The following is a 10,101-nucleotide window of genomic DNA, read 5'->3' on the forward strand; positions in this document are numbered from 1 at the left end:
AATTGTTTTATTTGTATTTAATAACCTCAAAAAATAAATTATTTTGTTAAAGTAAATGTAAAAAATGATATATTTATTAAAATGACGAAAATGCCCTCAAAATTTAACGATGTTAATGATTAGGGTATCAAAATGCTAACGGAATGAAACTTCGGGTATGAAAATACAAGTTTTCGATAGTTAGGTATGAAAATGAAAATAACATCATAGTTCAGGTGGTGTTTTGTAATTAATCCTAAAATTTCAGTTCACACTGTGTATGTGTGAACCCTTCTGACTAACTTAGTCATTCCTTCTGCTATAAATATAGCACACCATGTTTGCTTCCCTCACCAAATCTCTCTTTTTCCTTTTTTAGAGAATCTAAAAATTTCCTTTCTTCTTCTTCTTCTGATTCTACTCAGTTTGTAATCAAAGCTCTTTTTGATCTTCAATTGCTCACACTGTCCCTCAGAATTCAGCACCATGGAAGCTCAATACAGCCCAAGGAAGCCAGAGCCAGTTCAGGCAAGAATTCCTCCACCTAGAGGTCTAGTTAAAATCAGAATCTTCAAAAAGCTGTTTTTGAAGGTAAAGAGTGCAGCATCAATTGTAACTGGAATGAGAAAAAAGAAATGAGGAGGATGCAGTTGAAGATTCAGTCTCTACATGCACGTATATGAGGCCATTTTAATTAGTTTAAGTGGGAAGCATCATCAATACTATAGTTATGTAAGAGTTCTAAGCCATATTTGGTGGCAAGCTATGGATTTTGTAGATTGGGGACTTTAGAAGTGCATTTTCATTTCAAGCTTTAGTAGTTGTGGTTGTTTATGCTTAGAGCTAGATGTGATCACATCGGAATAAAATAAGACAGCAGCGGTCATGATTAGAGTTCACCTGTTTCAATCACATATAGTTAAGAAACATATTTCTCTTTTTTATGTAATATGGTATTTAGCAAGGTTACTATGTAACTGTGTGGTTGCTGCTTTGGCCTCCTAATAGTATTTATATCAATCTCCTTTGGGTAAACTATGTCTGATCGGTTCATCAATAACTCGATCATACATTATATTGTTTAGAGATTGTTGGTATTGTTGTTTAAATCGATTTTTTTCCAAAGAACCATTATGTATTGCTTTCTAGAAAAGCACCTATATGTGGAAGCACTTTCAAATGGAACACTGTAATCTCTAACAATCCTCTCATCTTGGTTGCAGTACACCGGTCAAACCCAATTTGTATTAACAAAGACATTATATGATGTGATCCATGTCATTTGTCAGATGTGGTTTTGCTTGGGTATAACAACCTAGTTACAGTATCCCTTTGTCTATTCTAACATTTGTCTTTGGTCCAACTCAGGAATCCCCCACTTTGCATTCACACTACATGGAGCCTATTGTTTGCTTCAATCCAACTTATCTATGTCATGAGCTCCCTCCAACACAACCATATGTAATATTTAAGCTCTGAAGATTCAGATTTCCTTGATTTTATTGTGATCCAAGTCTCCGACACCGATCACAGTGTCCCTTCACACCAGAATTAACGTTAAAATTCTTGATACCAGAATCCTATAAGCCTTCATCTTATAATTCTCTCAAGCTACCAAGTCTAGATACAGTGAATGATTTCTATCCAAATGTTTTCTTAGCTTTCCTGTTGATTTCACAGTTCGTCGGAATCTCTACTTGGTTGATTCTTATACATCTAAGTTCCTACTATATTACACTTCTTTTCTCAGTCATTCTCCACCAACTTTGCATTTATAGAAACTTGAATACAACACTAAGAGCTAGTAGAAGGTCAACAGAAGCAAATAGTAGCTTACAGTAAAAGCTGTTTTGGACAATATAGAATAGAGTAAGCAGTATTAAGAGTGCAACTTCTTAGACCATATAAACATGGCTTAATATGTAGAAATTCCAAAACAAAGATGTAGAACAAACCTATAAAAATTAGAAGTGAACAAGAGAGAACACATGAATTATAAGAATGAGTGACTTAAAATCAGAAATTTATGCACAGCTAGTGGTAATTCAGGTTGTTTTTAATTTGCTCAACCAGTAAAAAAAATGTTCTAAATAAAATAATGTTGACGTCTCAACGACTGAATATATGAGGTTATCGTAAGAGATAATAACCATTTGCACAAAAACAGGTCTAGCTTGAGAACTCGTGAGTCCTACTGAGCACTTGCCATGCCAGTCTATTACAATCAACAGCCGATTTCTGATCGGAAATTCTTTGGCATCTGATTAGTATTAATTTAAATGTTCCAACAGGGAATGTACTCTAAAAATTATAGTCTATCAATAAAGCCCAAGAAGAGGGCCATAAAAAATCCCAAAAAACGTACAAAGAATTGGTGGTGCATGCCTTGGCTGAAAAGAAAAGAGAAAGCTAAACCTAAACATGGCCGCAAGGAAGAGCTCCGTTTCTTGGCTGAGTGACGACGAAGTAGGCTTAATCCTCCAGTGGGTCACCAACTCAGATGATAGAAAATCGTTCTCGGAGGTCTGCAAGCAATGGTGGAGAGTGGATGGTCTAAACCGCACATCCATTCGTCTTCTCCAACTCGATTATCTCCGGCATGTACGTCCCAGATAATTGAGATTGCTAAACTTGGTGAAATTTGAAACATCCAAATGTATCACGCGAGATGACCTCGAGTTTTTGGCCCAAACATGTCCTAAAATCAAGAACATCGGCCTTGGAAAACCCAGAGATGAAGTACAAACAGAACCTAGGGATTCTGAGATCGATGTTATGTATGCTTTGGCACACAGCTTCTCGAAGTTGTCGAGGGCCGGGTTTCTTTGAGAAATAGAGGCTACAGTGGGGGAGCTATTACTCCGTTCATAAAAGCACATAACAATTTGATGTATTTGGACTTGGGGTATTGCTGTGTGTTAGATGAAACCCTTGAAGCGATTGGGTCGTTGAGTTGTCTATTCTATTTGAATCTGAAGGGGTGTGACAGCATCACAGATTTAGGGTTAGGTTTTCTTGCAAATGGGTCTTGCTCGAAAACCTAAAGAAGTTGGGGATTGCTGGGTGCAGCATTCCGGGGCCGTTCTTTTGCATCAGTTCTCTTGCTTGGAAGAGCTGTCCTTGAACGAGGCGAACAGGTTTGGTGGAGAGCAGTCCTGAACATTCAAACACTCGAGAAAGTGAGCTTGGGAAAGTTTTGTTACTTTGTGAGGAGAACTAGCTAGCTCGTAACTAAAGCTTTGATTTGTTTACCAGTGAGTACTTTTACTGCTGCACATCAATCTCTTCTTAATCTTAAGGTATTCATGATCAGATCAGTAAATTACAAATTAACATGTAGCCTAGCTAAGACCTAAACAAACATGTTTAACAACAATTACCAGCTTTCTCATTTATGCCATATATCTTTTTGAAAGTTGTTCCATTTATGTTATCTCCTTATAATTTTGTTCGAATTCCTTTTCTTTTTAAAATTTGGTTAGCAACTTTTATAATTTTGTTCGAATTCTTTTTTTTTTTGAAATTTGGTTAGCAACTTTAATGTAATTTACTAATTAACTTACCCTAAATTGGTCAGGAATTCGGGATATATAGTTCACTTTGAATCATCAAACAAGGTGCTTCATCCAACCAGCTCGCTTTTGTTATTCACGAACTTCTAGTCGTTACCGTGCTCAAAACCATACCACCCTGTATATATCACCATCAACTTCAACGTATGCATACTGGAACGCACGCATATATAATTCCTTTTCATTTCTTTGCCCATAGATTTACAGAACTATAACGTACGAGTACAACTAGTCCCCTAAACCCATTTCAGCAAACATGGAGGCTATGATGAAGAAGTTGTCCACCAAAGTCTACGTACTGACACTTGTTCTATGCGCATCAACACAAGCGACCATCATCTCCCCAGAAGAAGAGAAGGCTTGCATCATGTCGCCAGCCGCAAAGACGGCATAGGCGGAGGTACAACTCAAAAATTTGGCTTTACATGTATTTGGCATTTGAAATCTAGCTGAATTGAAGAAATTTGTTAATGATGACACCTCTCATTTCTAATCTCTGGCTCCGCCTATAACGGCAAAGTGCTTTGTCAACAAATTTCGATCTCTTATAATAATGGCAACAAATTAACATCGATCTCCTGTACAGGTGTGTAATGAAGCTCTGAAGCTCATTCCGGATGGAATCATGAACTTAGGTTTCGCATGGCTTTTGGTTTGTTTTCTCATAGTAATTAAACTTAAGCTCAATCTAAATTCCTTACGATGAAGCATTGTCATGCTTAACTTATCTGCAAGTATCACACTCTATAGATAAAGATTAATTACAAAAGACCCCTTGAACTATAGGGTCACTTTGAGTTTGATACCCAACTTCTGAAATCTTACGTTTACATACCTGAAGTTCTCCCCGTTTGACAAATTAGTACCTCCGTCGGTCACCCCATCAATTTAGGGCGTTTTCTACTGACATGGCACCCCTGGGTCCCACAACTGTCAGATTTATATCAGATTTGAGGGTGTTTTCGTCTATTTGGCTGTCTTTCCCGAACTTGACTACATCTGCCAAACCACAACCCAGCAATACAGTGATGCGATTTCATTCAAATTTAAAGCCAAATCACAGCGCAGCAAAATCATTAATCAACAAAACTCTGCTATCTCACCAAAAAAAACAGAGCACTTAAGCTTAAAAAAAGACAAAGCCAAATAACAACCCAGAAAATAAACTAGAACTTGGCAAAGAAGATTTAAGCAAAAGATTCAGAATAATCCATTGCCAACAAAAGGACAAGACATGAGTTTAACATCCACACAACATATATTACATCATTCATGCTCAAAAGAACTCAAAATCACTGACCTCATTGGCATAAGATAGCAAAAATCACTTGCAGAAAGAACCAAAGTCCCACCAGAGTTCAAAATACTACATGTACTTGATACTGGCATTCTTTGGATGTGGTTTTCATGGACAAAAGATATAAACCAATATATCGTACCTTCTTATTTCCTGTTGTTTTCTTTTCTTTTCTTTTTTTGTTCCTGATGTTTACTGTCATGAGGATGAGACTCGATCAGCAAGACTATACATCCAAAGAGCAAGTCAATAACCATAACAAAGTGGGTTCTTTAAATCGCAGCTATCAATGTTCACAAGTGGCTCCTCCACACATCCTCCATTTCGACCTCCTTCTGAAACAACAAATTTTCAATTGAATCAGTACAATCACTACAATGTGTTTTGCCGATTAACACAGACAATCCAAAAGACTTACACAGGAAGAAAGACATTGGCTTCATTAATTTGCTCCTGCTTGTTCTAAGAACATTGGCTATGGCTAGTCAGTTTGGTTTTGTGGCTTGAATTCCTCATCTATGAATATAAATCTCAAAAACTATCTGAGGGTTTCTTAATTTCCTGTTCATGAATCACACTACCCATCAGATAAGATAAAACAGAATTGCTCATCTGTTTGGAATTACACCAATACATTAAAATTCAAGTCTCTTCCGCTACGAAAATAAAACTAATCAAATCCAATCCAAAATCAATACAGCAGAAAAAGAATGAGATATACCTTTCCAGACACAAAGCAGACAATGCAACAGAGAGACTTGCAGCCATCGCAGGTCTTCTGCTTGTCCTTGGAAGGGGCAGAAGAGTCTTTTAACCAGCTTTCGGCGACTGAGCGCCGCTCTGCGCGGCGGATTTGGCGATCCTTCTCCACCCATTTCAGCTCGTTGATCGACGGAGCGTAGTGATCAAACCCCAGGCCTCGAAGAATTGTAAAATCGAGATGACATCGCCAACTAGGGTTTTGCGGACGTCGGCGACAATGAGGGGGCGGCCGGGGTTGGGGTTTTCGCCCGGCGAGCAGAAGTTGAAGAATTCAGATCGGAGCAGGGTTTGGCAGATATAGTCAAGTTCGGGAAAGACAGAGCCAAATAGACGAAAACACCCTCAACTCTGATATAAATAGAACAGTTGTGGGTCCCAGGCATGGCCACCCTGACTGAAGTACTAACTTGTCAAACGGGAGAACTTCGGGTACGTAAACACAAGATTTCAGAAGTTGGGTATCAAACTGAAAATGACGCCATAATTCAGGAGATTTTTTTGTAATTAATCCTATAGATAATGGTCAAGTTTGGCAACTTAATTTACATTGTTTTCAGTGGGGATCCCATTGCTTAATACCACTTCAGCTCAGAATCGATACCGATTAGGGTACCAATTAATTACCACATAATCAAGGTTTCCAAGTGCCCACAGATTATAGTTGAATGAGTCCAATCTTTGTCAAGACCCTCTAAACTGCCGTATATTGCATCAAACTTTTATAGTCATCTCATAATCTAGGAAGATTTATTATTTGTATGCGTTAATAATAAATAACCTCTTTCTCAGGAAACTAAGAACTCCATATATGTCACCAATATCATTAGACTCTTCCAAGTTCATAGTCGATCAAACATGGATTTTCCGATCAGGAATTAGGTTGTATGGGGAACAAATCAAATCTTTGTATTATTGGAACCTCAAAAAGCCAGTCATCGGCTCAAAAGTAGAGGGTTATATGCATGCACATCAAGCTGAGTGCAGTACAGCAGTAGTCACCTTGTATTACTTGCATTCAATCAAATATTGACTTAGACTTCAGGACCAGTAATCCCTCTTTCTTTCTTGTTTTTATTTTTTTTGATATCACTATCAAAATTGACTATATTATTCATCCACAAAACCAAATACCCTCTCATGCCAACATTTGTTTGTCTGAGGACTAATGAGGTTTCACATTCTTTTCACAGAAAAATTAAGAAAACTGTCATAATCCAATGGGGTCTAGCTTGATTGAAGATGAGGTGGTTGAGCATTTGACATGGAAAATATTCATCTTGAAGAACACATGAAATTTTGTGGAAAATGGTGACTTTTGACTCTCCCTTGATGTTCATGACTAAAACATACAAATGAGCAGACCTTATCACTTGGAGGGAAATATATTAACATTCTTCTTCTGCTTCTAGAGAAGGGTTTGAAAGGTCGCATATTATCCTTATTTGCATACAGTGCCTTCTAAGTCACCAACTTGAGAACAAAAAAAAAAGCATTCTCATAAAAGGGTATGTCTTATTAATAACATGTAGCATTATGATGTCTTCAAAATCATGAACTATAAGAAATTAGCATTTATGCATAAATTATGGCATTAAGAGTCTAGGTTGATCCTGCCACTAAAGAGACATATATCAGTTCCTCTGCTTGGTTTAATTACAGTTTATGACTTATTTATAGCATTAAGATAATAAGATCCAGATTGATCCTAGTCATCCTACCACAAAACAAAAAGAATAAAAATGTAACAGCATTCTTCCTATATATGCTTCTAGAAGAAATTTGCAGGGTGTATGAAATTGAAGAAATAATTGCAGGGTGTATAAAAGGGTACAAGTAGAACTTGTAGATGTATTTTGATCCTGCTACTGCTACTGCTACTACCATTTCGTCAAAGCAAAGTGAGTTGCTTGCAACTCTTTGACTGCATACTTTTCAGTTGTTAGTAGCTGACAATCATATAAATCCATATGTTAAGCCTTTGAAACCATAAAATCATATGTTATTACAAAACCCCAAAAGACTTTGTAGAAAGTTACAAACCCAGCTGTCTGCTAGGCACCTTTTCTACACAAGCTCAGACCAACAACAGAATTTTCCACTCTATCATGAATTTAAAATTTCAGTTCACACTGTGTATGTGTGAACCCTTCTGACTAACTTAGTCATTCCTTCTGCTATAAATATAGCACACCATGTTTGCTTCCCTCACCAAATCTCTCCTTTTCCTTCTTTAGAGAATCTGAAAATTTCTCTCCTCTTCTGATATTGCAGTTGCTCACTCTCCCCCTCAGAATTCAGAACCATGGAAGCTCAATACAGCCCAAGGAAGCCAGAGCCAGTTCAGGCAAGGATTCCTCCACGTAGAGGTCTAGTTAAAATCAGAATATTCAAAAAGCTGGTATTGAAGGTAAAGGGTGCAGCATCAATTGTAACTGGAATGGGAAAAAAGAAATGAGGCGGAGGAGGATGCAGTTGAAGATTCAGCCTCTACATGGAGATATTTGAGGTCATTTTAGTTGAAGTGGGAAGCATCATTAGTACTGTAATTTGTTATAGTTCTGGGCCAATGGTGGCAAGCTATGGATTATGTAGATCCTGTATTGGGGACTTTAGAAGTGTATTTTCATTTCAAGCTTGAGTAGCTGTGGTTTTTTATGCTTAGTGCTAGCTAGATGAGATCACATCAGAAGAAGATAGAAACAGAATGCCATGCCAGCAGGGCCATTACTGATAAGAGTTCACCTGTCTGTATCACATATAGTTAAGAAACATAGTTCTCTTTGAGTCTTTGTTATGTAATGTGGTTGAGCAAGGTACTATATGTAAGTGTGAGGTTGCTGCTTAGCCTCCTGATAGTATATAAATTTATCTTTTAAGGGTAAATCTGTTCATCAGTTTAACCATATATTGTTTGGGGGCTTTTGGCATTGCTTGTTTCCACCGATGTTTTGCAAAGGACCACCCTTTAGTGCTTTATAATCTCTAAGTTGAATTTGCCAGTCAAACCAATTGTCTTAACAAACAGACATTATCTGATGTGATCCATGTCATATGTCAGATATGGTTTTGCTTGGTGTAAGTGTATAACAATCCAGTTACACTAGCTATCGCTTTGTCTATTATTTGTTTCTGGTCCAACATATCATTGTCTGGTCAGGAATCCTCCCTTTGCATTCACACTACATGCATCCTATTACAGATACACATGCTATGTAGTGGATCATTCCATTCCACCAATACATGGTTCTATATGTATTTATGCAGTACCAGAAGATGATTTGTAAACAAATGAAAGATGGAAAGAGAAAGAAACATAGTAGACATAATCATAAACTCAAAAATCTTACATAAGAAATAAGATAGTAGAAATAAAGTCTCAAATTAGTCCTACTTAAGCCAATCCTAGTAGACATAATTATAAACTCAAAAGACATACATAAGATGGTAGAAAGAACAAATCTTGGCAGGGGTCCTACTTAAGCCAATCCTTGGCACAGATAAGAGCCTCAAGACTTGAAGGAGACAAGGAACTATGGATAGTTTTGACGGCGGTAGTATCAAAAACATAATCATAATCAAGGGTGGACACTGGTAACGCCAACACATCACAAGCCATCCTAGACAGAGTCGGGTATTTGGCCTTGTTTTGTTTCCACCAAACCAAAACATCAAATCCTCCTCTTCTCCCCCTTGTGCTGTATACAACATCTTCAAGGTACTGGTCAAGCTCTGACAACTCAGCAAACTTCCTCTTGCGAGCTCTTTCGCTCATTTTCCATTCTTGAATCATAAGATCAAAATTATCAGTAAGGGAAAGAGGAGCTGAAAGAGGAACAAAAGGCTGATCTTCATGTGATGTACTTGGAGACTCTCTTTTGATGGTTTCCACACTTCCATCTTTTGTTGGTGTTTCTTCTTGCATAGAATATTCTAACCATAGCCTGTGCATTGCATCACGAACACTCTCCGCTCGTTCCTTTGCCTGCTCACCATATATTTGACTGAATTCTTGGTGCAATGTTGTCAATTTCACTCTCGGATCGAGAATATAAGCAATTGCAAGGAGATTATAGCAGCTTTCCCAATATTTTTCAAACTTTTGGTGCAAAGGCGTGGTCAAGAGTTTGATAAATGGATCCTCACTATTAGCTGCACGCTTCAATTCCCCTTGAATTTTGGCCACTACTGGGAAGAATGCATCTGCGTAAGCATATTGGTGGGCATTCACCATTTTGGTTGCTTGGAAGAAATAGTTCATGTATGTGATTAAGGTTTCTACTTGCTTCCGCTCCTCAATAGATACAACTATCTTGTAATCAAGATCATTCGAACTCAAACAACCAAAGACATTCTTCAATTTCAATGCAACAACCAGGGACGGAACCACAGTAAAAGCTGTATGGGCTACAGCCCAACCGAAATTTGGGCCAAAAAACCCCTAGGTATATATATATATATATCACAGCCCAGACCCAAATTAAAAAAAAAAAA

This window comes from Fragaria vesca, linkage group LG7 (assembly GCF_000184155.1).
Source record: "Fragaria vesca subsp. vesca linkage group LG7, FraVesHawaii_1.0, whole genome shotgun sequence".
Lineage (NCBI taxonomy): Eukaryota > Viridiplantae > Streptophyta > Magnoliopsida > Rosales > Rosaceae > Fragaria > Fragaria vesca.